Genomic DNA, 21,390 nt, shown 5'->3' with positions numbered 1-21,390 from the left:
ACTAGCTTCGCAGATGAGAGTAAAGGAGACACTGTTCCCGGAGATGTCTTCGTGGTAGGCTTGGGAGACGGTGACTGTGGGCTCCTTCTTACTGATGCCTAAATGAAAAGGAAGAGGGGCAAGAGAAAAATAAGATTTGGTTAGCATGTCTAAGTTACGGACTTAGATCCAGCAGCTATCACTGTGTGAAGGGGCCAGGGAGGGCAGTTGTTCAGAGTATGTGTGAAACTAGACCAGGGAAAACAAAAAGCCAACCATTGAGCATCATCTCCCTTGAAACTCAAAGACTCAACTGGACTATCACCCAAAGACTCAACTGAACTCCAAAGCCTTCCCCGCAGAATGTACAGTGAACTTCAACCTTAAAAGGCAACAACTTCACATCATTATCTTCATCTTCATCACCATCATCATATTCATTTTCTTCACCTCCCTTGTCTTCATAATTACTTCCTTCCTCTTTATCGTCCTCTTTTTCAGATCAAAATCTTCATCATCATCCTCTTCCTCTTTATCTTCATCATCTCCTTCAGCATTCTAACATTCTTTCTCTTTTTCTCCTTCAGCATCTTCATTTCCTTCTTCATTGTCATCGACATCATCTTCATCCCCTTCGAGATCATCATCCTAATCGTTATCCTCAGCTTGGTTTTACCGTAATGCAGATGGGTAGGGGACTTTCAGCTAGTCCTGCGTCCTAAACCTGAACCCTCACCCCAAGCCTTGAACCACACTATCTCCTCTTCACCCCAAGTCTCCGCCATGCATCATCATGACATTGGGTCACCAACCCATTTGTTCACTCATATGGAGCCTCTGCCCTCCTTCAAACGCTCACACAGCAAAATTCAACACAATCGAGATTTTCAAAGGCTGGCTAAGGGACTTGGACACCTTGGGTATTTCAATGGGATTTGGGAACCTAACTCCACTGGACACTCTTAGAGAGTCTCACAAGAAATATCCCTGAAAGGCCGAATGCCAGATAACAAGCACGAGCCTGATTTCCAGAGATAAGAAGTACAAATGCACATCAGACCAGAGTCACAAATAGGACACTAAGTCCCTCACAGGCCACATCCCCGGATCCCAGGGAGCCAAAGGAGTGAAATTCTTAGAGGAGCTGGCATTCAATGATAAGAAGAAAGTGAGTACTGGGAAAACCTCTAAACTGGATATTAATGGTGATCCCCTGACGGAGAGATTAACAGGGCAAATATTAATTATGGCCGAAATACACCCCTGTGCTGAGGGCCTCGGCTCCGCCAAAGAGTTATTTGGGGGGTTTAACTGGGACTTCAAGGCTTCCTAGGACTTCTGTGGGGTGAGTTTCACCCTCTAATCCCAATTAACAATGACTGGAGTTTGCCATTCCCTTTGACATGCCAAGGCATCTCACCTGTATTGCTCATTGTTATGTCCTGGGTTAGTTCTCCAGAACAGAGTGTGGTCACTTTGCAGGTAAATATGGTGCCTTGTCCCCATTGGGCCAGTGACACAGGGTGAGAACTGACCAGGCTGGTTGTTCCGTTGCTGTTCTTCTTGAGAGTTTCTGTCTTTGCCGCAGAGCTGACTTGCCCATCCACTTTCCATGCGATTCTGCTGGCTGCTAAGTCATAATCCAAAACTAGACAGGTAACATGACCAGAATTTTTGATGACGTCTTCATAGGAGGGTTTGGTTAAGTAGATGGTTGGGTCAAGTGAACTTCTGAGGCAGGCTGAGAAATGCAAACAGATGTCATTGACCAGCATAAATAATGTGGAAAGGCAGAAAAAGACTATCAAAATCTAATCTAATCTATCCATCCAGCCATCCCCATCAGAACACTGGTAGTATCCATCCCATCCATCCATCCCCCCATTATATCTCTTTCTCTTCCCTTCCACCTACAGTATCAATTTCTCTGTGGTACTCCTATGTCTCCCATCACACTGGAGTCTAGGTGCAGTCCCACCTACCCTTAGGCAGGGCTGATTTCTGAGTAACTCTCCACCCCACCTCCCCACCATGCACAGGCGTAGCCCCTCACCCAAGCACTTGCTGGAGTTGTCCATGGAGAGCTCTGTTCCCACTGCTGGGTGGGTCACTTCACAGGTGAAGATGTTCCCCGTCTCCCAGCTCTGCCTGGTGATGGTCATGCAGCTCTGCCCCATGTAGGAGCCGTCTGTGCCCATTGCAGAGGAAAAGGCCGGGGTGGGGGGGCTCCTCTCCTTTCAATTCACCAGCCATTTCATGTCAGCTTTCCCGGGTCTGAAGCTCAGGAGGAGGCAAACAAGCTCCAGCTGGCTCTCTGTAGCGCTGTCCTCACAGGTGGGGACCAGGAGGTAAACCTGGGGTGGCACTGTCAAACCATATGCTGAGAGCAGAGAGAGGGGATGTCAAGGTTCCTTCCCCACTCTGAACTCTAGGGTACAGATGTGGGGACCTGCATGAAAACCTCCTAAGCTTACTTTCACCAGCTTAGGTTAAAACTTCCCCAAGGCACAAATTAATTTTATCCTTTGACCCTGGATTTCCATTGCCACCACCAAACTTTAACTGGGTTTACTGGGAAACGTAGTTTAGACACGTCTTTCCCCCCAAAATCCTCCCAACCCTTGCACCCCACTTCCTGGGGAAGGTTTGGTAGAAATCCTCACCAATTTGCATAGGTGACCACAGACCCAAACCCTTGGATCTTAGAACAATGAAATAATATTCAGTTTTCTTACAAGGAGACGTTTAATAGAAGTAAAGGAATCATCTCTGTAAAATCAGGATGGTAGATACCTTACGGGGTAATTAGATTCAAAACATAGAGAATCCCTCTAGGCAAAACCTTAAGTTACAAAAAAGACACACAGACAGGAATAGTCATTCTATTCAGCACAGTTCTTTTCTCAGCCATTTCAAGAAATCATAATCTAACACATACCTAGCTAGATTACTTATTAAAAGTTCTAAGACTCCATTCCTGTTCTATCCCCAGCAAAAGCAGCATACAGACAGACACAGACCCTTTGTTTCTCTCCCTCCTCCCAGCTTTTGAAAGTATCTTGTCTCCTCATTGGTCATTTTGGTCAGGTGCCAGCGAGGTTACCTTTAGCTTCTTAACCCTTTACAGGTGAGAGGATTTTTCCTCTGGCCAGGAGGGATTTTAAAGGGGTTTACCCTTCCCTTTATATTTATGACAAAGGCAAACACAGTCCAGTGTCACTCTCTGTAGATCCCCACTCACCTTCCAGAGAGAGTGCTAACTCTACAGTCCCCCCAGCACTGGCAAAAACCCCACCTTCTTGTGCTGTGTTTACACTGCGTACTTTATTCAGCCTCTAGGGATTAACTTCACAGCCATGTAAGGGATTAAAACAAATGGGAACAGGGCCCTTAAATCATTTAGGCAAATACTGAATGCCTCCGTGCATTCTTTCTGCACATGCTGCTGGAGTGTGTTCTCCCTGGTAAACAGCAGGGACAAAGCTGGAACTTGAGCTGTGTTTCTTTGAACTTCTTTTCCTCAATTAATGTCCCCTGTTTAAGGGGGACTGTGGAGCTGTAGAGCATGACATGGCATCAGAAGAAAACCTGGGAGAGGACTGACTGTGTCTGACTACAGAAAAAGGGTCAAATCCTCAGCTGATGTAACTCGGCACAGGGCCACTGACTTCCGTGGAGATCAGTCGATTTACACCCGTTCAAGTTCTGACCCCAGAATGCCTAGGTTTGCTGCTCTGGGGTTGTATCCATTTCAAAAGATGCCCGAGAACAGCCAGAGTGCAAAAAACACACACAGCTCCATGACAAAGAGGTGTAAGCAAGTGCTAGCTTGTAAGGGGGTGTAGCCCCGTTAGGGCCAGTGGTTGCTGGGAATTGGAGTTTCATGGGGCTGCTTGCTGCAGTCTATATAAGGGAAAGCTTCTGGCTCAGTGCTGAGGAAAGCACCTGAGGGGGAAATCTCTAGATGCGGACCAGGCAGGAGGGCTAGGAACCATGCAGGAAAGGGGACCTAGTGGGAAAGGGGGCATGTGCTCCCCATCCAGCAGGCTGAACGCTGGGGGGCCCCAGGTGGCTGGGAGCCTGTGCTCTGTGTTGCGCTGGTTTTGCTTTGAGTCCTTGTGTGTGAACAAACCTGGCCTTTGGACTGAAGCAGCAAATGGGCTTTGTTCTACCCCCCCCCCCAGTGGGAGGAGTCTGGGTCTGGGTTTGGGTTTGGGTGAGGGTGAGGGAGTAAGGCAGTGAGCCGAAGATTTCCCCTGTACAGAAGGGCAGCATGAGGCTTAGGTGCCATTTCAGACCAGCTGCGTGTCTAAGATTTCCCAAGGTGCCTAAGGTATTTACATGCCACGTTCCCATGGGAAACGGGTGCCTAAATCCTTTAGGCAGGGCTGAAAAATCTCCCCCTTCGTGGAACATAGGTCTCTGCCCAGGGGTGCATTTCACCCTGAGGTTTGCCTCATTCCAGGGCCCACGGAAAGGGGTGCTGGGGGTGGAGTTCTGCAATGACAAAGCACCAGGGCTCAGTGTGTTTCAACACGGGGCCAAACTTTCCCCACTCTTTCAGGGTGAGATTTTTCCAAAGGCACCTACGGGACGTGGATTAAGATTAACTGGCTCCCAGACCCTCTCGGTGCTTTGAAAATCTCAGCCTGGCTGCCCCCTCCTCCCCCCGCCGCATGTCTTACATTCCTGAGGGAACTTCCCGGACACTGTCTTTGCTGTGCCTTGATGCGTCACGTCGCACTGGTAGGGGTCGCCCTGCCGGGAACTGTCGGAGGGGATCAGCAGGCTGCTCTGGGTGTGGAGCCCATTGCTCATCGTCATCTCTGGGAAAGTTTTGACCCCCTTGGTCACTTGGCCAGAATTCCACTTGAGTCCACTGGTGATGGCAAATAGCCAGTTACGAGGCAGGCCAAGCTGGTGTCCGGGGGCGCATTGCCGGTCTTGCTGCAGCAGAGAACCAGGGGGAAGACGGAGGGCGTTGTGGGGGTCGCTGGAAAAAGAAAAAGAATATGAGAGAAACCATCAAAAGGGGGGAAACTCTGAAAACCAGGCCACTGATTTACCTACATCCGTCCATCCACCTCCCTCTGTGGACTGATGGCTGCCTGGCCCAGTGGCCAATTCACTGGGAAAGGAGTCAGGACTCTTAGGTTCTATTCCTAGCTGCTGTGGGACTGTGGGCCTGTCGCAGACCTTCTCTCAGCCTTTAACTTTCCATTGTGAAGTGGTGTCCGAGCGATGGACGAAAAACACAAGAAATGGGATTCTGACATCGGCTGCTCCAGTGTAAACCTGGAGCAACTCCAGTGGACTCGCTCTGGTTTTGTGCAAGTGATGCTGAAAGGAGACTTTGGTCCTTTAAAAGGCAGAAATATTCCCCACACGCCTCACAATGTGAGTCCAGCCCTCCTCAGCTCTCCAGTGTGAAGCGAGCATCAGTACTGTTATTGAACAGATGGGGAAACTGAGGCCTGGAGAGATGACGTGGCTTCCCCAAGGTGACAGGGGGAGTCTGTGGGAGATCTGGGAACCGAAGCCAGCTCCCTAAGTCCCTTCCTCTGTTTGATGACAAGACCATTTCTTAAAGCTAGGGAAGAGCCCTCCATGAATCATGGATGGATGAGATAACTCAAGACGCGCACTTTCTCCTCCGGTCCCTGTCCTTCTGTGCAAACACATCTTTCAAACCATACACCTCGGATTCTGGGTTCTTCAATCTGCCTCTCCGGGACACTGACAGGTCCAGGGAAAATTCACTGAGGATGAAATATTCACTCCCAGCTGGCTTTCCCAATTTTACAGTATTTTGGGGGTTGCAGTCCTTATTTCTGGATTCTGGTGGACTCTCCATGACACGGAGTCCTTAAAGCCAGCTTTGGCCTCTCTTTCTAACTGCTCTGCTCGACCAGAAGGTGGGGGCTTGGGCCAGGGATCGCTGGGGGACGTGCCAATCATGGTGATCCCTTCTTCTGCCCTGAAACTCCAAGAATTGATGAGTTCTAAACAGGTCAAATTGCAGTGGACATTCCACCACAAGTCATGGTGTGAGGAACCACCCAACTACTTCTCACCACCTTCACAGGAGCGAGAACCAGAAGAGACAATAAAGACAAATAATAAAGACAAACTGTCAGGAGACGTTAAAAGAATTAAAAGATGGCTAGAAGGAGACATGATGTTTGTGCGCACCTAGGTACAGGACATCTATCTATCCCCGTACACACCCACTATCAATCTATCCATCCTGCGTGGTTGAGAGTCAGGACTCCTGGGTTCTATCCCCAGTTCCAGGACAGCCATAAAGTCGTCTTCTTCATGCTCCCGCATGGCAGGTTCTCAAAAAGAGCTCCCAGGAGGCCTCAATCTTTTCTGAGCTTTGGGGCCTTCGTGACCAAATCTCTGAGCAAAACCGACCAACAAAACAAACAAACAACATGGACTGAAAAGGGGAAGATTACAGAAGTGAAAGTCACACTGAGGTTGTTTTTTCACCCCGGTTTTAGCCCCCTCGGCTTCCCCGCCTGTCCAATTTTCACACCTTCTCACCAGCTGTAACAGTGAAAGCTCCCCAGTGGGCGTCATCTATTGTTCTCAATCTATAATTATCTTGACTACCATCTGGCAGGGAGGAGAGGGGATGTCTGACAGGCAAAGATGCCTCAGAAGAGCTACGCGACAGCCACAGAGCAGAGCTGGACTCCCGGATAGAACCCCCCGGTCTACAGTGCCGGACCACGACCCAACATGGTGAGTGAATTACAGGAAAGTGGCTGCTGTTGGCTTGTCACATGACTCCAGAGGGTGTTTTAACCCTATCAGAGAGAAATGGGGGGCAGAGTGTGCTAGAGAGGGGAGCAAGACACCTGGGTTCTCTCCCCAGCTCTGGGAGGGGGGCGGGGTCTAGTAGGTTAAAACAGCGGGTCAGGGATCCAGGACTGTTGTGCTCTGTTCTCACCTATGAAGAGCAGTGGGGTATGCCCCGTGTGGACCCAAAACCAGGGCAGGGTGCAGAACATGGCTCCCCTGCAGAGCCTGGATATGCTGGGGAGGTCGGGATGGGTAACATAGGCAGCGCTGTGCCCCCCGCCCCCCGCAGAGACAGGGGAACAGAGGTGCTTATCTCACACTCCACCTATAAGCTGGGATAAGAGTTTTGAAAGAACTGTAGGGAGCGAGCCCAGGGCTGGGTTAGCAGGGCCTGCGGGTCGGGAGTGAGGGGCACCCGCAGAGCTGTGGGGGAGCCAGGGCTGGGCTCGCACGGTGCTGTGGGCCTGGAGTGAGGGGCACCAGCAAGGCCGGGGGGGGCAGGGCTGAGATATCAGGGGGCTTCAGGTCAGCATTGAGGGTCACTGGCAGAGCTGGGTGGGGGAGCCTAGTGCTGGGCTAGCAGGGGATATGGGTCAGGAGTGAGGGGCACCCGCAGACCTGTAGGGACATCCCAGGGCTGGGCTAGCAGGGGGCTGCAGGTCGGGAGTGAGGGGAACCAGCAGAGCTGGGGGGGCAGAGCTGGGCTAGCAGAGGGCTGCGGGTCAGGAGTCAGGGGCACTGGCAGGGCTCAGGGGGGCAGGGCTGGGCTAGCAGGGGGCTGGGGGTCGGGAGTGAGGGGGCACCAGCAGAGCTGGGGGGGCAGTGCTGAGATATTAGGGGGCTGCGGGTCGGGAGTGAGGAGCACCGGCAGGGCAGTGGGGCAGAGCGGGGCTAGCAGGGGCTATGGGTTGGGAGCGAGAGGCACCGGCAGATCTGGGGGGAGCCCAGGGCTGGGCTAGCAGGAGGCTGGGGGTCAGGACTCAGGGACATAAGCAGACGTGGGGCGCTCAGGGTTGGGGGGCTGAAACTAGAGGTTTGGGGGAACAGCTGAATTGTTTCTAAGGGACTTTTCTTGTCTCCTCTCTTTAGCCCAGTCGCAAATATTTGCAACCAAAAACTTTCTAAACTGAGGCATAAATTTCCCTTTGCATGTCCCTTGTCAGAGGTAAAACCCTGAACTCGCCGAGTGCAGGAACACGTCTCTCTGAGCCGTCCCAGCCTCCCTCCACCAGCTCTGTGCTCATGCTCCATGTTGAGGGCCGAGCGTGGGGAGTTCCCAGCACAGCTAGATGTCAGCTTGGCTGCCTGGGGCTGGACGTAACTGGCAGCCCCTCTTCGGGCAACAGCTCAGAGTTCAGGCTCCTAATTTGGCCTCTGAGTTGAGCTGGCTCTGTTTTTGCGGCGCACGCAGCTGGAGACGCGTTGGGCTTCCTTTCCAGGGGGGACGAGCTCTGATGTCTCCAGCTAAAGCCCACTGGAGATGCAGACCCCGGTAACTGCTTGAGTGGGAATCTGGCTAGAAAGCTCGTGAGCTAGAAGTCATGATAACTAGTCAACTACAGAGTTTGGGGGAGGGAAGTTTTTTAACCCTAACCACAGAACTATCACCCTAAACCAACCTTAAACCCAACTACTTAGACCCCAACTCTGACCTAACTCCCTAACCAGGATCCTAACCCCAGTGTCCTAACCCCCAAAAGGATGCACCAACTCCTTAACCCCAACACCCTAATTCTCGCCCTTTCCCTATAGTCCTGTCCTCATCCTGAACCCCGGCTCTCTAGCCCCTACTCCCTAACTCTGACCCCCAACTCTGACCCTCTCGTCAAACCCAACCCCTAACCCTAACGTCCCAACCTGATCCCCCCAACCTTTAGATTCCTTACGCTGCAATGGTCCTGGGATCAGTAAAGTCCTCACCCTTATGTCTCTGTAAAGCTCCTGGCGCGATGGGTCCCTGATCCTAGATTGGGTTTTCTAGACACTGTGATACAAGTGCTAACGACCAATTATACCCCTAACCATAACCCCAGCTCTAACCCTAACCTCCCCACCTTCACTCTCTGAGCACTAGGGTTTCCATGTCTCCAGTTGGGTATCAAGCATCCCAGCATCAGAATTGAGAGTCATCGTGGCAAACTGCCCCTTGGGATAGGACCCAAGAGTCTCACTAACTCCCTCTGGGAAATGGCAGCAGAACCGGTAGGAATCTGATGGATCAATGGCTGCAAAATTGGCTAGAAATCCAATCACAACACATCAAATATTGAACTTGAGAGTGGAAAGGTATTTGACCCAAACCATTAAACCATCACACTTAATTATAGCCCTTAACCCCAGCACCTAACCCTAACCACTAACCCTTAATCCTCCTCCCCATGTATAATGATAACCTGAACTCTAACCCAAAGGGCCCAAATGTCCCGGGTTGATTTGGACAGTCCCAGTCTTTCCTATCAGTGTCTCAAGTGAGTTCCCAGGACTCTAATAACGTGTGTTTGAGCGACAGAATTGCTAATTGGCCACTAGGGACTGATGATGTTAGCAATGAACCTAGGAGCCTAGTGAGAATATAACATTTAATATTCGTACCCAAGCTAAAATTGCTGGTCTAACATCTGCATGTCTTCAGCTGGAGACCGGAAGACCCAAATGTTTCTGGAACCACACTTCTTCCGAGAGCCCAGAAGTGTCCCCCAATTTCAGTTCCTTGGTCAAAAACTTGGATTGTTTTCTAGCTGCAGACGCTGTGATTTCTCCAAGGAGAATTTCTCTGCCACTTGGGCACTTCAGCACCTAATTCCTGGGTTTTGTACCTGGCTGTGCCACTGACCTGCTGTAACCAGGTCCCTTCTTCTCTCTCTGCCTCAGTTTCCCCTCTGACCCTTCCTTTACCTTGCCTATTTGGCCTGTAAGTTCTTTGGGGTAGGGACTGTCTGTCATTGTGTCTCTCTGCAGCACCAGTGTAATGGGGCCCCCGACCACAGACAGGGTCTGTTTAGCACTAAGTGATTTGGGGGCCCTGATCCTGGTCACTCTGTGACACAACCTGGAAGACGGGGGGCAGCCTCTCTCAGGCACCCACTTACGCACAGACATTAACAAGACCTTGCAACAGTCTCACCACAAGCTGTCTGCTGTGCTGAATGGAGCAGAGTGGGGCTCCGTTAGGGGACGCTCTCCCCCAGCATTGAATGCTGGCCCCTGTGCCACCCTAGGGCCCCCGTGCTGCATGGAGCGGGGTAGGGGCTGCGTCTCATGGCCTCGCTCTCTCTCTCTTTGCAGTTAGCCCCACGGCCCCCTCTGTCTTCCCCCTAACCTCCTGCATCGGCGAAGGCACCACCCCCCAAGTCACCTTCGGCTGCCTGGCCAAAGGATACTTCCCCGAGCCGGTCACCGTGACGTGGAGCCCAAACGTCGCCTCCTCGGGCGTGAAGACCTATCCCTCCCTGCTGCAACCTTCCAGCAGCCTCTACACGCTCAGCAGCCAGGTCACCGTCCCGGCCAGCAGCTGGGAGTCTAACACCTATAGCTGCAACGTACAACACCAGCCCACCAGCTCCAGCATCTCCAAGGAAATCCCAAGTAGGGACGGCGCGGCGCAGCCCGGGGGGGGAACGGGAGGGGTTGGGGGTCTCTCAGGTTCCTGATCTGGTGACTGCTGCAGGGAGAGAGGATGGGAGCCTGCCGGCGCTGTAAGCCGAGGGAGTCGCTGTGGTGGGTGGATGGACGGAGAGAGAGAGAGACCACGCCGAGAGAAGTGATGGGTGCTGCAGTGCAGGGAAAGGGGCAGAGGGCTCCATTGGGGGCGCCGTGCTGCGGGGAGCGGGGGGCTCCATCGGGGGCGCCGGGGAGCGGAGAGCAAGGTGGGAGGGCTCAGCAGGGGTCTATACAAAAACTAACCCCTGCCACCCTTCTGCCAGAGGGCCCGTACTCTGAACCCGAGGTGCACGTTCTCTACTCCTGTACCGCCAAGCCAGGCACCGTGCAGCTGGTGTGCTTCATCTCCGGCTTCTCCCCTGAGCCTTTGACGGTGCAATGGCTGGTGGACGGCAAGCGTGGGGTACTTCGTGGTGACACCGACCCTGCCAAGAAGGACGCCGACGGCCGCACCTTCAGCACCCGCAGCAACGCCAGTGTCTCCCAGGACGAGTGGCTGAAGGGCAAGAAATACACCTGCCACGTGTACCATCCGGGCACCAAGACCACAAACGAGGACCACGCCTGCAAGTGCGAAGGTGACTGTCACTCCCGCTAGGCTGCCTCGGAAGAGACGGGGCAGTGGCGGATGTAGAGGGAGTGGGGGCCTGTGATCAGCGTCATCTTTGGGGCCCCCCCTTGGGACGCAGCCAAGAAAAAGATCATTCTCTCTTCTCCTCCCCGCCCCCATTTCTCATTCTTGTTTTCTCCCTCCTCCTCCTGTAAGTAATAGCAAGTAAATGAAAATAAAGGGAAGTACCTTGACTGTTGTTGTCGTCAAACTTATTTTCCCACAGACCACTTGAAAATCGTTGGGGGTCTCGGCGGACACGTAATGATCTTTCCAAATATTGCGTGTACCGTTCGCTAACGATTGTAAAGCGCTTCGGATAAGAGCCCTTTGTAAAAAAATGTTAGAAAAGATGGGGTGAGGGGTGTGGCCAGGAGTTAGGGTGAGGGAGGGGGCTCAGGGTTGGGGGTGCGGGCTCTGGGAGGGAGTTAGGGTGCATGAGCAGGCTGGGGGTTGGGGTACAGGGTCTGGCCAGGAGTTAGGGGGAGGGAGGGGCTCAGGGCTGGGGCAGGGGATTGGCTGTGGAGCACTTCCCTGGGGCAGCTCCCATTTGGTGCGAGGGGTGCAGGTGCAGATGTGGGGGTCTGCAGGAGTCAGGGAGCGCAGGGGGCTGGGAGTGTGGGGGGGGATTGGTGGTTGCCGGAGTAAGGGAGGGCTGGAGGCTGGAGGGCTGTGGGGGGGGGGCAGGACGCTGGGGGGCTGTGGGGGGGTGCAGGAGACAGGGAGGGCAGAAGGCTGGGGGGTTGGGGGGTGCAGGAGTCAGGGAGGGCAGGAGGCTGGGGGCTGTGGGGGGTGCAGGAGACAGGGAGGGCAGGAGGCTGGGGGGCTGGGGGGGGTGCAGGAGTCAGGGAGGGCAGGAGGCTGGGGGGCTGTGGGGGGGTGCAGGAGACAGGGAGGGCAGGTGGCTGGGGGGCTGTGGGGGGTGCAGGGTCTGAGAGGGAGTTAGGGCACGGGAGGGGGCTCAGGGCTGGGGCAGGAGGTTGGGGTGCACAGCGCTTACCTGGGGCAGCTCCATCTGGTGCCAGGGGTGCAGGTGGGAATGTGGGGGGGTCCAGGAATCAGGGCAGGGGGCTGGGGTCATAGGGGTGCTCCCAGTCCCCTCCCCCGAGCGGCTCACTGCAGGGCCTGGGGGGGTATGTGTAGGGGGAGTGCGGGGACCAAGCTTCTCCCCCGCAGCTGCCAGGCCCTGGGCCCCCCCCCGTGTTTTACTGTCAATCCGCGTCTGCTCCTGCCGGCTCCAGGGGCTCCTCTGCAGGCTCCGCCCCCACCGGCATCAGGCTCCCCCCTCCCCCGCCTCTTCCCTGCCCCTCCCCAGCGCTGCCCCTGCCCCCGAACAGCTGTTTGCCGGCGCTCCGGGCCGCCGCACTCCCCCTGCCCATCTCCCCCCGGGAGCCGCCAGGGGCAGGGGGCCGGGAGCACCCCCACAAACCCAGCCCTGACTCCTGAACCCCCCCACATTCCCACCCCCACCCTCAGGACCAAATGGAGCTCCCCAGGGAACTGGTCCACACCCCAACCTCCTGCCCCAGCCCTGAGCCCCCTTCCTCACCCTAACTCCCTCCCAGACCCCGCACCCCCAACCCTGAGCCCCCTCCCACACCCTAACTCCCTCCCAGACCCCGCATCCCCAACCCTGAGCCCCCTCCCGCACCCTAACTCCCTCCCAGACACTGCACCCCCCACCCTGAGCCCCCTCCCACACCCTAATTCCCTCCCAGACCCCGCACCCTCTGCCTGAGCCCCCTCCCGAACCCTAACTCCCTCCCAGACACTGCACCCCCCACCCTGAGCCCCCTCCCGCACCCTAATTCCCTCCCAGACCCCGCACCCTCTGCCTGAGCCCCGTCCCACACCCTAACTCCCTCCCAGACACTGCACCCCCCACCCTGAGACCCCTCCAGCACCCTAACTCCCTCCCAGACCCTGCAACCCCACCCTGAGCCCCCTCCCACATCCTAACTCCCTCCCAGACCCTGCACCCCCCACCCTGAGCCCCCTCCCACACACTAACTCCCTCCCAGACACTGCACCCCCCACCCTGAGACCCCTCCGGCACCCTAACTCCTGGCCACACCCCTCACCCCACATTTTCTCACATTTTTTTACAAAGGGGTCTTATCCGAAGCGCTTTACAATCGTTAGCGAACGGTACACGCAATATTTGGAAAGATCATTACGTGTCCGCCGAGACCCCCAGCGATTTTCAAGTGGTCTGTGGGAAAATAAGTTTGACGACAACAACAGTCAAGGTACCTCCCTTTATTTTCATTTACTTCCTATTACTTACAGGAGGAGGAGGGAGAAAACAAGAATGAGAAATGGGGGCGGGGGGGAGTTAAGAGAGAGTGATCTTTTTCTTGGCTGGGTCCCAAGGAGGGGCCCCACTAACTCCCACTGGGCAGGACCAAGCTTCTGCCCTCACAGCTGCCAGACCCTGGGGCCCCCTGCCATTGGGGGGCCCTGTGCCAGGGCACTCTGTGTTTTACTGGAAATCCACTTCTGGGGAGGTGATGCCGGGCTGGGCTCCAGGGGGGAGAGGAGTGCGGGGGAGACTGGGATGGGCTTGGGCAGGGGAACCCAGGGCTACCTGCTGACCTGGGCTCTCCTGTCCCCAGAAGAAAGAACATCTCCCGGTAACATCCAGGTCTTCCCGGTGCCCCCGTCTCCCGCCGCCCTGTATGTGGCCCAGAGCCCCATGCTCACTTGCCTGGTGGTCAACCTGCCTAGCAACTCCAGCCTCCGGGTGGTCTGGTCCCGGGAGAAGCCAGAGCCCATTACCCCTGATCGCGTGGACCTCAGTGAGCAGTTCAATGGCACCTTCACCGCCTCCAGCTCCATGCCCATCCTCACCCGCGACTGGGATGCCGGAGAGACCTTCACCTGCAAAGTGGAGCACTCAGAGCTGCCCTCGCCCCTTGTGAAATCCATCTCCAAGAAGCCAGGTAGGAGGACAGCAGGGTCCCCAAGGGGAGAGACTCCCCTATCCCCACCCCAAGCAGGGAGGGATGCTCCTTAAGGGGAAGCCCCGACCCCCAACAACCTGGGATCCCGGCCTTGGGTCCCTTTGCATCCCCACGTGAGATGGAGACCATCCTATCCCCCATCCTGCTCTCCAGGACTACCAGCTCCCAGTCCCTCCATCCTGGAGGAGAGAGGGGATGTTCCTACCCCCACACCCACACACACACACATTCCTTCTCCCCGCGTGGCCCAGCTGAGTGATGTGCATGGCTCCCCTGTGTCCTCCATCCCCACGCACCGAAGGCAGGCGCTCTGGCCCAGGCATCTACCTCCTGCACCCCCACAACGATGAGCTGAGCAGCTCCGAAGACTCCGTCAGCCTCACCTGCCTGGTGCAGGGCTTCTTCCCCGAGGACATCTCGGTGCAGTGGATGAAGAACTACAAAGCCAACGAGAGTATGGAATACATCACCACCCAGCCCATCAAAGACGGAGCCGGCGACTCCAACTTCTTCCTCTACAGCAAGCTGAAAGTCAGCAAGGCCAGCTGGAACAGCGGGGACACCTACACCTGCATGGTCATCCACGAAGCCCTGCAGATGAAGTTCACCCAACGCAGCGTCAGCAAAGTCTCTGGTAAATGAAGACGTCTCCTCCCAGCCCCACTGCTAGTATTGTCCAATACAACTTCCTGTAAATAATCTCTGTGCCCGCAATGACAACAAGTGAATAAACGGAACGAGTCTGAGCTCACCCCCAGGTCTCCTTGTTGTGGTGTCACTGGGTGAAATCTGCAGGTCGCCCAAGGTGGACGAGGTCCCAGGTTGCAGGCTGGGAGAAGCTAAGATGCTACAAGCCTGGGGATGCCAATTCCCAGATCCTGAATGGGTGGATACATATACACCATGGATGGATGGGTAGATCCATGGGTAAAGGCCATGGAAGGAAGGATTGGTAGATACATGGGTTGATGCCATGGAAGGAAGGATTGGTAGATACACGGGTTGATGCCATGGAACAAAGGATGGGTTGGTGCCATAGGAAGGAAGGATGGGTAGATACATGGATAAAAAAACAACACAGAAGCAGTGATGGAGAGGGGGGTAGATGGACAGTTACACACACACACGACAGAGCCCATATCCAAGCCCAGGTCAGTTGGAAGGCCCGGTGTTCAGAGAGATGGTTAGATGGATACATACATACTTCAGAGGGAAGGACTAATAGACCAATAGATATCACAGAGAAAAGGAGAGAGAGAGAGAGAGAGAGAGAGAGCGAGCGTGCTTATTATTTGGATTAAAGTAGTACCTCCACCCCCAACTCAGATAGGGCCCTGTTGGGCTGGGTATGGCACAGACACAGTGGGAGACTGTCCCTGTGTCAAAGGGCTCACACCTTACAGAGAAGGAGGGAGACGAAACAGAGACACCAAAAGGGGAAGGGACCTGCCCAAGGTCACGTCCGTTACTGAGCTAGAAACAGAACCCAGGTGTTCTCAGAGTCTCACCCAATCCCATTAGACTGTGCTGCACTGCGGGAATGGTGGGTGGATGGTTCCCGGGTGCGGTGCCAATGGATAAGTGGATGGGGATGGATGGATAAATTTATGGTGAAGGTAGGAAGGGTATCCGTTCTGAAGGATGAAGGGATGGATAAATGGATGGCCATAGGTGGACTGTGATAGATGGATGGCTAGAGATGGGGATAGGTGGGGACGGATGGATGTATAAATGAACGGATGGGTGGGTGCATATGGTCGTGGATCAATACCGATGGGGATGGATGGTGATAGGAAAATGAGAATGGATGGGGATGGACGGATGGATGGATGGGCTGGTAGTGATCGTGAGTGATAGATAGATGAGAATGAATGGATGGGTGAATATGGCAATGGATGGATGGATGACTGATTGTGTTAATGGAGACATATGCTGATGGATGGCTGGAGATGGATAATATATAAAGGGATGATAAATAAGTTGATGGGGTTGCGTGGATGGATGGAAAACGTGGGGGAGGATGAATGGGTGGATGGTTAGGGATGATGATGGAGATGGATGGATGGATGAAAGGGGAGGTAGGAGAATGGATGGGTAAGGATCTATATGGATGGATGGAAGATATGGAGGATGATTAGAGATAAGGATGGATGGAGCGTGGGATGGCTGGGTGGGTAGGTGTATCGGTGGATGGCCAAGCCATCCCTGGCATCTCACCGAGGCGAGATACTCTCTAGGCTATAACCCATGTGTACCCAGAGGGGCACTGGATCAGGATCAGGATTTACCCTACACCCCCTTCCACCACAGAGAGTTGCAGATGCCCCATGGGAATTTTCCAGACAGTCAGTGTGGGGAACGTAATTAAAATACCCTGACCCCCCCACACACCTCCTCTGCTGGCTAGGAGGCTAAGAGGTTTCCCTCCACCCCTTACCCTCAGTGGCAGCTGGGGACGGGGAGATAGGACAACATACCGCAAACACCCCACAGGGGGATCAGCTCCTGGGACTCCGTCCCCGCAAAGCAGCAGCAGTCGTAGGGCTGCTGGAGCAGGTACTAAGCAGGGACTCACCTAAAGTCTCACTAGCTCTGGTGACATAGGGGGTCCAGGCAGTGGGGTGGGACAGACAATGCAGTTGCCCCATCTCCTAAACAGCCCCTCACTCACACACCTTCCCCCCCATGTGTGTATCAGCCCCAAGGCTGGATGGGCGAGCGCAGGACTCAAACCCACCAGTGCCGAGCACAGAGCTCGCACCTGCATTAAAGAGTGCGTAGCCTGCAGCGGCAGTGGTAGGGCTGTTATCCTGGGGGCCGTGCAGGGGCACACAGAGTAAGAGAGTGGGAGGGTTGGCTGAGAGAGAGCTCAGTCCAGTGCAGATGGACACACCTGTCACATGGAATGACCCAGGAACCCTCCCACCTGGGCTGTCGTGTTTGTACACACAGAGACACACACAACACAGAGAGAGACAAGCAGATTCATGCATCTGTTCTCCAGACATCTCTAGGGCAGGGGGATCAGTAGGGGGCACCATGCTTCAGGGAGCAGCATCTTTCATATCAGAGAGAAACGTTACATCCCATCCTTAAAATACTTGCGGCTCGGTTCATAAAAGCGACAGTGTTCAAAATCCCCACAGACGAGGCAACTCCAGGTTGGCAAGAGAGCCCTGTATAAACAGGCCCGGGGTGGCTGTGTTCCATCTGAAGTGACTCCTGGGTGTTTAGATACATTGGGAGCAGGGTCATAGAGGCACACGGGTGAAATCCATCCTCCTGGTCTTTAGGGAGCTCCCCCACCATGGCAGCATCCCGGCACCTCGCCCACCTCAGAGGGATCCTGAGCCTCCTTTCACAGGCAGAGAAACTAAGGCACAGAGAAACTCAACACGCGGCCAAGCTTCAGTGCCAGGGTGTAGGGCCACGGCCACATGGGACAAGTGAGATGAGACCTGGGAGGCTCTGCCTCCTTCATTTCATCATAGCAGGCAGGGGTGGGTGGATGGATGGAGGGGTGCGTCTTGGGATGGTTGGAGGTGTCTAGAGATTGATGGACGGATTGATGGGTGGTTTGCGGTCATGGATGGACGGATGCGGGGGGTGTCTCGGGATGGACTGATGGATGGATGGGGGGTTTGTGGTCATGGATGGATGGGTGGATTGTGGTGATGGATGGATGGATGGAAGTATCTACAGATGGATGGGTGCAGGCATGGATGGATGGATGGTTTGTGGTCATGGATGAATGGAGGGATGAATGGGGATGGGCGGATGGATGGATACATCTAGAGATGGATGAATGTAAGGAGGGGTGTGTCTAGGGATGGAATGATGGATGCTTTGTGGTCAGGGATGGGTGGATGTATCCAGAGATAGATGAGTGGAGGGATGGAAGGATGGAGAGAGAAGGGGATAGGCGGGTTGGTGTTGGACTCACAGTCCGAGCTCTCTCTGTCACAGTGGCTGAGTTGGAGTTGATGTCTCTTTCTCTTCCCCCAACAGAGGTGATCGTGTTAGGTGAGTTTTGCAGCGAGGACGGAGACAAGGAGCTAGACGGACTCTGGTCCACCATCTCGGTCTTCGTCACCCTCTTCCTCTTGAGTGTGTGCTACAGCGCCACCGTGACCCTGTTCAAGGTGAGAGAGAGAGAACATAGGAATGAAGCAATGAACGAGTTTAGCACGGTAGAGGGCGTAACGATGCTGCCTCTTGTAACGATGCTGTCTTTGGTGGGACACTTCTGAGAGTATCAATTCAGGACAAATTGCTTAGAGCAAGGCAGTTACAGCCCAAGGCTGGGGTTTCTCCACTTCTAAGGCACACCAAACCAGCCCAGCAGAGAGGACTTTGGTTTTCCCGCACTGCCTAACCACAAGTCACACAAGCAATTCCCTTAGACACTCTAGTTTCCCAGTATCACCACCAATGCCACTCCTTATGGGGACAAATGGTGATCAAAACCAATACCCAGTAATTCTCATGATCCCAAAGGACCAAGCCCCAGACCCAGGTCAATATACAAATCAGATCTTACCCCCATTTATACAGTTCTTGGTAATAGCAACACATTCGTTACAAAAATTACCAGTAGCAAGAACAACAAATTCATTGCAAGTGCCCATCTACAATCATTTTTGTCATGCCACACCTTTGGCTCAATACCACTGGGGTTTTGGAATTTTAGGGTTACCCTGTGGCTTCCCTTTGCAAAGTTAAGTTCTCTTTTTCCTCCTTGTCCTGAAGCATCAAACCCTGATTTCTCTTGCTTAACAGAATTCACTGGCTCCTAGGGTGGGCTCTCTGTGCTAACAGCTATGAGCAAGTCTTTCTTCCCCCAGTCCCCAAGGTAATTTGCATCCACACAGACAGGAGCCTGTTCACCAGTTTTCAGATTCTTAACTGCTACCAATTCCAAGGCTGGACTCTGTCTTGAAGAGATACCACACCAATCCAAACAGTCTGAGGGTGAAACTTTGCTTGTCTCTCCCCTGCATCCTCAAGCATTCAGCCATAAAATTGTTCGGCTCTAAAACATTAGTAGAATAGAATATCAGGGTTGGAAGGGACCTCAGGAGGTCATCTAGTCCAACCCCCTGCTCAAAGCAGGACCAGTCCCCAATTTTTGCCCCAGATCCCTAAATGGCCCCCTCAAGGATTGAGCTCACAACCCTGGGTTTAGCAAGCCAATGCTCAAACCACTGAGCTATCCCTCTCTCCTGTAGCCAAATCTCTCCTCAGACCCTGAAGTACAGACGGCTCACTTACAGAATCAGCACGGAGACATTCCTCTCTCAGCAACCTCGTCTCCCCAGCAAACTGGTCAAGCACAGCCACTTGCAAAATTGGGGTGGAAGATAACTTTACAGGGTAAATAAAAAGATTTAAAACACAGAGGATTCCCCTCTGACTCTGCTTCTCAGACACAAAACAGGAATAAAATTACCACTTAGCATAGGGAAAATTTACAAGTTAAAACAAAAAATAATCTAACGCATTTCCTTGCTATTACATACAATTTCTGTAATTTTAGACATATTATTTCAGGATCTTTCTAGGACCTGGGTTACCTGCTCCGTCTCTCTCTTTGTTCTGAGAGGGAACAACAAAGAGAGCACAAACAATCTGAAAGTATCTTCTTTCCCCATTGGTCCTTCTGCTCAGGTGCCAACTAGGTTAATTGCACTGATTAATCCCTCACAGGTAAGCGATTCTGTACCTCTGGCCAGGAGGGATTTTATGTTACTGCACACAGAGGGGTTGGAACCCTTCCCTTTCTATTTATGACACAGAGAGTCATGGCAAAGTTCTTGGTGCAGGCTTGTAGCAGTCATGCAGGTTCAAATCCAGTCTCTGGAGAACATCCACAGCTGGGATGGGTCATTCAGTCCTTTGTTCAGAGCTTCAGTTTGTAGCAAGGTTCCTCCAGAGGTCTGAAGCAGGATCGAAGACAAAATGGAGGGGTTTTCCGGGCCTTTTATATTCTCTGTCCTTTCTTCTTACTGTGGAAAATCACAGCAGCAAGATGGAGTCTGGAGTCACATGGGCAAGTCACATGTCCATGCATGGCTCAGTTTGCAGGCCAATGCCATTGTTTACATGTTAGTTTGAACGTTCCCAGGAAAGCTCAGACGTGGATTGGCATCTCCCAAATTCATTGTCAGTTAAGTGTTTCTTGATTGGCCACTTACGGAGAATAGTCCTTTCCCAAGAAGCTGAGCAAATGCTTGACTGAGGCTACTTAGAATCAAAACACACTGAGATACAAGTCCATAGCCAATATCCATAACTTCAACTACAAAAATGATACACACACAGGATCATCACAAGCAGCAAATCATAACCTTGTCATAGACACCTCATACAACAACCTTCGTACAACATTTCCTGCAAATATATATCAGTGGTTGCAACAATGATCCATGCGGTCACAGTTCATGTCAATAACATCACAGAGGGCAGCATGGAAGGGAAAGAAAGAACGGAAGAAGGAAAGAGAAAGAAGAATAGGTGAATAAGACAGAGACTGAGTGAATGAGACACAGACATAAAAGCAGGAAGGGAAGACACAGACAGACAGACCGAGCAGCTCCCCCAGTGCTGACCCCTCTCACCCCTGCTCTCTCTGCCCCCCTGCAGGTGAAGTGGCTGTTCTCCGCCATGGTGCAGCTGAGGCAGGCGAGTGGCCCCGAGTACAAGAACGTTGTCCAGCGCGTGGTGTAGGGGCCGCTGCCCCCGTCCGCCCGGAGACAAGGGGCCGGGACTCCCGGCTCTATTGGTGACACCACCCTGAGTCCCACAGCTGCCCCCCCGCTAGCGCTGTGCCCCTGGGAGACCCCCTGGGGGGAGCGAGGAGCTCACCCCACATGGCCTAATCCGCCCTCAGCCACTGGGGATGCTGCCCTGCTGGGAGCTGGGCTGAGACCAGATAACTCGCTTCATGCAGGGAACCAGCGCCCCTAGCGAGGAAACAACCCGAGTCCCAGTTCCCACCCTCCTGAGCCCAACAGCCCCCTGCTCTGGGACTGGATCAAAGCCAGTGCCCCCTAGAGCGGAAAGGCCCCATATCCCCTTCCCCACCCCCTGCGCCAGCCAGCCCCCCGCCCTGGGGCAGGACCATAGCCAGAGTTGTGTCTGTCGTGCTGTATGTTGCATATTTAGCTCTTCATTGGGATTTTTATGGGTGGTGTGTGGGTGTGACTTTTGTTGCCTGCACTGAGTGACAATAAATAAATAAATAAATATACAAATCAGGCTCCATCTCATTCATAACCTCCATCCCCGACTTTCAGGGACCCCTGACACCCGCCAGAGGGTCATTTCGTGTCTCTAGGGGGCGCCTCTGGGCATGGAGAATAAAATGAA

The 21,390-nt window shown here is 53.7% G+C and overlaps 1 protein-coding gene and 3 gene segments (V, D, J or C); all 4 read left to right on the top strand.

Annotated features, from left to right (window-relative positions):
- The window catches only part of LOC102932895, a 489,191-nt gene that overhangs the window by 152,004 nt on the left and 315,797 nt on the right, over window positions 1-21,390 (top strand).
- The window catches only part of LOC102940154 (immunoglobulin epsilon heavy chain-like), a 1,331,510-nt gene that overhangs the window by 1,028,498 nt on the left and 281,622 nt on the right, over window positions 1-21,390 (top strand). The gene's annotated exons all lie outside the window — the stretch shown is intronic.
- The window catches only part of LOC119563587, a 797,667-nt gene that overhangs the window by 514,687 nt on the left and 261,590 nt on the right, over window positions 1-21,390 (top strand).
- The window catches only part of LOC119567833, a 275,078-nt gene that overhangs the window by 157,860 nt on the left and 95,828 nt on the right, over window positions 1-21,390 (top strand).

This window comes from Chelonia mydas, chromosome 13 (assembly GCF_015237465.2).
Source record: "Chelonia mydas isolate rCheMyd1 chromosome 13, rCheMyd1.pri.v2, whole genome shotgun sequence".
Lineage (NCBI taxonomy): Eukaryota > Metazoa > Chordata > Testudines > Cheloniidae > Chelonia > Chelonia mydas.
Note: the sequence above shows the minus strand (reverse complement) of the source record. Positions and strands in the feature narration are given on the sequence as shown.